The sequence below is a fragment of the Limulus polyphemus genome, unplaced genomic scaffold, assembly GCF_000517525.1.
Source record: "Limulus polyphemus unplaced genomic scaffold, Limulus_polyphemus-2.1.2 Scaffold210, whole genome shotgun sequence".
Taxonomy (NCBI): domain Eukaryota; kingdom Metazoa; phylum Arthropoda; class Merostomata; order Xiphosura; family Limulidae; genus Limulus; species Limulus polyphemus.
The window spans coordinates 137,103-143,102 of NW_013665820.1; the positions used below are offsets into that span (position 1 = coordinate 137,103).

Consider the following 6,000-nt stretch of genomic DNA (forward strand, 5'->3'; position numbering starts at 1 on the left):
TTTATTGAAAACAACTATCAGTGCAAGAGATAAAATATTAAGAACTATTTTTATATTGCTTACAGAAAACACTGACCGTCTTTATACAGGGTACTTCCCATAAATTTATTAAATATTTTGTTTAGAACGATATCATCTAGTTTTCGTGCTTTACAAAGTGTGAATTATAGCTTTGTGTGACTAACTAGCAGCACGAAAACTACATGTTAAGATAATCCCAACAGGAAAAAATGTGATCGGAGTGATATGTAAACGACACTTTTTTTGTTTAACCATGGTTAATCTTCTTTGTTCAGAATCCCTAAACGACTGCCACAAAAACAATATATATAACTATATAAAAGTGTGAACTAAGCGTTGCCATATATTAAATACACAGGTCATGTTTACCGATTCTTTCCCATATCTATTTTCATGAAGACAGAAAAGAAAAACCATACTGAGACAGAAAAGTAGAGCTAGACCTAAATCAGTGTTGATAAAAACTAGAAAGTACTTTGGTTTTGTTTAGGACAAAGTTACTGAGACTATTTGCCGTCATCTCTAGTTTTAAACTGCCGACCAGAGGGAAACAACCGACTGGCAGCACCCACCGCCAACTATTATGCAACTCTTTTCCAACGAATTGTGAGATTGACCGTTACATTATAAAGTTCCAATGGCTGAAAGGGTGAGCATGTTTGGGGCAGGGTTTCGATTCCGCAAGCCGCAGTTGGCGAGTCGAGCGCCCTAATCACCAGACCTTTACAACTAGTTATCTAGCCAAATAAAGATGTTGTCCAAGGCGTATGTTATCTGACGAAAAGACAAATCTAGCGTCTAACCGTAGCAGGCAGAACTTTTGACCTCCTACATATCCACTTCTAGGACATGCAGTCAACAATTCAGACGCTAGACAATCTTTTTTTCTCTACTTTGTATTCGAGTTGTGTTCCCACAGATTGACAAATACAAAAAAATATGTTTATAAACAAATAACTAATCGTTCGTTACAAACTATTGCATTTTATAAAACTCTAGTAACACAGCTTGACAATAACTTATTTCTAAAACCGACACAAAATTATGCGCACACTGCAGTCGAAAGATACTAAGATAGAGCTTCTTAAGATAACCAAAACAACGAGTGTCAAATATAATCTAACATGAACTGATACTAAATTTTTGGAGAAACGGAAAATGATGTCGAGTCACATAAATTTGAAGATCTAGACAAATCTGGCGTTTAGCTGACTTTGAAGATCCAGACTAACCTGGCGTTTAGCTGACTTTGAAGATCTAGACTAACCTGGCGTTTAGCTGACTTTGAAGATCTAGACCAACCTGGCGGTTAGCTGACTTTGAAGATCTAGACCAACCTGGCGGTTAGCTGACTTTGGAGATCCAGACAAACCTGGCGTTTAGCTGACTTTGAAAATCTAGACCAACCTGGTGTTTAGCAGGCTTTGAAGATCTAGACCAACCTGGTGTTTAGCAGACTTTAAACGCCTTTATCTTGAGCGTACAACACAAAACTATAATTAATAAGGTTATCCTAATATTTTTTCTTTATACATAATAATAATAATAAAAATTGCAACCTATGTTTGCACATATACATCAGCATCCCAATTTTTCATATTTCTTGCAAATACGTAGTTCCTCACCTTTCTATGACTACCGCACGTGGTACAAGATTGTATCTCAGAAAAGCTTTGGTGAATGAAAATGTGACTATATATATACTGCGTCACATCTGCTTTGCAGCTCTCTCGGATCATCTCCACGTTTCATCCAATTACTTGTTGCTGGGAGACAAGAGTGCGCGTGACAGTGTGCAGGAGCCTCGTTCCCACTACCAGGCGCCCCCCAGCGGCACCAAATAGAGCTCTATACAATTAGAGTTGAAGAGGTTACTTGACTGCAGAAAACGGATTAGTATGATGGTTGTTCCCTAAAGGCCTGTCATACTACAGATGATGGCTGCCTCTAAGCGTTACCAGTTAGAAACAGATAAGACATTCAGCCAACTTCATTATCTGACGATGCTACAACACAAGCCGGCCTGATTCACTCAAGAAAAACTGAGTTGGTAGATGCTTCAGTCTTAATCAAATAGTAAAAAAATTTGATTTTTTCAATAAAAACGAAGCAAAACATAACGCGCGCGCTCACATATACACCAACACAAACAAATATAATTGATGAATATATTAAGTTGACATTCAACTTAATATTTTTTAACCACAGTTAATTTAGTATTGTATCATTACAAACAAAATGGAACCTTTAAACTTGATCCTCCTTAAACATTTTTATTTTTTTATATATAATTGGGGGGGGGGGCTACATTATACAAAATGTTTGAACATTGACAACAATATTCGAATTTTCGTTGAAACCACTGAAATATGAGCATTTAATAACTTATTATTATTATGTTTGGGAGAAAATACAAATGAAACCATTAAATCCTCACACAAACAACGCTTTCCTTAACCAGACTTTGATACAAGTTTTGTGCAATCTGGACATAACGTTCAGATAACAGAAAAAACTGAACACATATCTCGTTCCATTTTATGCACGAACAATATTTGTAATCCTATATGGGATTAGGAATGTGGTAATTTGAAACAAATCAAACACCAAATCTGACTTCGTAACAAATAAATAAAATACCAAGCTTGGTTCTCAGAAGAGAAAGTGAGCATCATATCTGACTAAGCATGCATCTGAACAAAATATGAACAATCTACAAGTCAGAATGTCATCAGAGAAAGAAAATAAACAAGGAGCTTAATCGACTGATACAGTCCAGAGGAAAAAATCAAAAGAACGATAACAACAACAACAAAACGTATAGGAAACATGATATACTCGTGATCGACTATGAACATCCACTAATGGAAAATAATCACTAAACTGATTATACAGATCAACTTGTGATCAAGCAAAAACTGTTAAAACTAGATCTTAATTATGTCAGGTTTTATATGATGTAATAATGCTCAAGAAATTTTACAGGACGTTTCTATTATGTGCCCCCTTTACATTCGGAAGTTTCAGAAAACAAATGCCTGTCCTATAAAGTACACGTTTTATTTAGTAAAGCGAGTGAACCTACTTAGAAAAGATATATTTCTCTCTCTCTGCTGACATTTTTTAACAAAATTAGAAATCACGTGACTTCCACTTACGTTACTTTATACTGTAATTTGTTACCGGTGGATTTCGTATCGATAATTTGTTATTCAGCAAACACGTTTGTAACATTATTAATCTGAGGAAAAATTTCAGGTGCAAAATAAAAACTCTGATGAGATTATTTTGTTTAAAATACATGCCGAATTACGTTTCGATATTGAATTTTAAATTTTTTCTCTTATACATAAACAGAGATATATATACGCATGCATGATTACAACTGCATACAGAAAGTGACGTGGAAATATTCTGCAGAGGATAAGCCCGTGACAGTCATGTTCAGAGAAAAGCAGGATCCAGACGTCAATCAACTTCCGTTTCAGTGCAGACAATTATCCAATCCAGCTTATCAAAAATAGACAGGTTTAGGAAAGTTTTGATTAATCCCACAAGCGGAATGTACTAGTGGCCACAAAGTCTCGAGATAAGGGTTAGAAGCAGGAAATGAACCATCCGTCGGCCCTGTCTACAAGTAATCATCTCACACTACTGAACAGAAGGAGGTGTTAATAAGCAGTTGCTACTGTGCGTTCACATGATTCTGCGATTGTGATTTGAAACAAGACAATGCGACGAAACCATCAAATGACAGCTCTCAAGGACTACAAGACGTATCATAGCAATTATAGCTAAGTGATGAAAATGTTAATATCTATCTTGCATCTCAAACACAATGTTCATTAAAAAGAGCTATGACGAAATGTTAAAGAGCCAAATATATTACTAAAACATCAATACATTTACAAATGAAAAATGAAATGTACATATACTTTGGGGTGATAAACATTTCACTAATAAAAAAACACAACCTGTAGTTGTACAAACTGTAGAATTAAAAAAATATAATGTGGACGTGACTAACAAAATGATATTTGCAGCCGATCCGGCACTAGCTTCCAATGTACAAAACGCTATAGCGTTGCCTTGGTAACTGCCCAAACAGAAGGCACGCATTTTAAGCGGCAACTGTAGTAGAGAAAATGAAAGAAATCAGATTACGTAGCCATTAGTTTGAGCCCGAACGTATTCTACTCCCAGTAATTTACGCACGATTGCACGAGCTAGTCTACGTACTGGATCTTTCAAAATGGATCTTGGGCATGAAAAGCAAACTTTTTATTGCTAAGTACGGCTAGAAAATTCGCAAAATAATCTAAACTTACTAGAGAATAAAATATTTCCATGAGAAAACTTTACTTAATTAAATATGCTACTAAAGTACAATACCATAGAGCAAAAAATAATAATAAAAAATAAAAAAACATGATGAAAGCTGGGATAAAGATATTAAGAAATATGATCTAGATCATCTGGTTTCACTGTTTAACACGGATCCAGCATGAGACCAACCTGAGAGGTAACTGACCACAGAAGAATAGAATTTAACCATCTTATCAGTAAAGAGCATCGTGAAGACATGATTGTGGCTTGAGGGACATTCTTTAATGTGTCTAATCTGTACAGGCGTCAGTGATGAGAGCATAAATCTCTACTAGTAAGAACTTATCATTTCGTTAATCTACTTTATTCGCGTCTCTCGCAATAAATTTGCTGCCTCCCACATGATCCACCCATCTGGGTGGGGCAAAGTAAAGGTTGGGAGGTTGGTTGCTCACAGTACAGTATAGCTGAGGGAGTTAGCACATGCGCTCACGGAAACATGCACACCTGAGTGTGAAATATATGAAAAAAAAAGACAAAGACGGCTTAATAAAGTTTTATTTTTTCAAGTAATGTAACTAAGCCTAACAAATACTCAGCTTACACGTCCAGCACGAGCTACGCCCTCTATATGGATCGATTCATGTCTACTCAGAAAACGCACAAAACCGTGGGAAAAAGACAAGAAATTTAGGTGTGTCAGTATTTTAAAAACGAAATAAGTACTATAATATTCTTTAGACAAAGACCTATACGTAAAAAGGCGTGCCAGTTTTTTGACGAAAACGAACAGTGTATAGGTAACAAAGTTCTTCATATAGGTAGAAAAACAATATGACTAAATAACGTGTGGTACACTAAACATTGTCTGACTAAATCGACTTCATAAACAAAACAACAACAACAAAAATTACCAGTCGCCAGAATATTTAACAGCGAAAACGTTTTCCTATGGCGTTGGAATGTCATTTCATGGGTATGTGCATTATTTATCATTATTTAACTTATCATCTTAATGTCTCACCATATAACACGGTAATTTTATTATAAACAAATATGTCACCATACTCTCGTTCGCAATATTCTTAAACCAAAACCTCTTATGTCACTACACTAAATCCCACGTTCTGGTGTCACGACATTTCATAGTACCTGATTCGTATACTTAACCGTACTTGCTGGTGTACTCAGTCATGAAAATGATGACGGCGTATTATGCTCTTCGAGTGGTATACATAACTTGAGTGTAAAAACAATTTAATGTCAATTTAAATGCCAAATTTGGATACATAATCGCATCTATTCCGCATGCGCAGGAAGTGTATCTAAAATATATCAAGGGTAAACTTTCGGTCATGTTATTGTTCTCAGGTATTCATTTAATGCGAGAAGATCGCTTGATCTTGGCATTTGACTCCAAATATTCTTTTTTTTTTCCAGAAAAAAAAACACTACTGAAGCGCTAGAATACGAGCTTCCATCTGTATTCGCTTTTCAGTAATCAAGCAGAAAAATATGCACGCAAGCACAAAGACAGACAGAAAGTACTGAACACAAAAACACATGAGAAAGAATTGCATACGGCCATCGGTATCACATTGTTTTTTTTCTTTTACGCCCCTCCAAAAATTAAAACGGTTTGTTTGTTTGTAA

The 6,000-nt window shown here is 35.6% G+C and overlaps 1 protein-coding gene across 6 annotated transcripts in view; it reads right to left on the bottom strand.

Annotated features, from left to right (window-relative positions):
- Window positions 1–6,000, bottom strand: part of LOC106478417 (plexin-A2-like) — a 235,661-nt gene that overhangs the window by 78,487 nt on the left and 151,174 nt on the right. Inside the window, exon 1 of one of the 6 annotated variants that reach the window (XR_002609896.1) lies at window positions 1,647–1,724. The exons of 4 other annotated variants lie outside the window; for them this stretch is intronic. The gene's annotated coding sequence lies outside the window, so the exon portion shown is untranslated. Of the gene's footprint in view, window positions 1–1,288; window positions 1,310–1,646; window positions 1,725–6,000 lie in introns of those variants that run through there. One more of the 6 variants, XR_002609897.1, reaches the window with a different exon arrangement.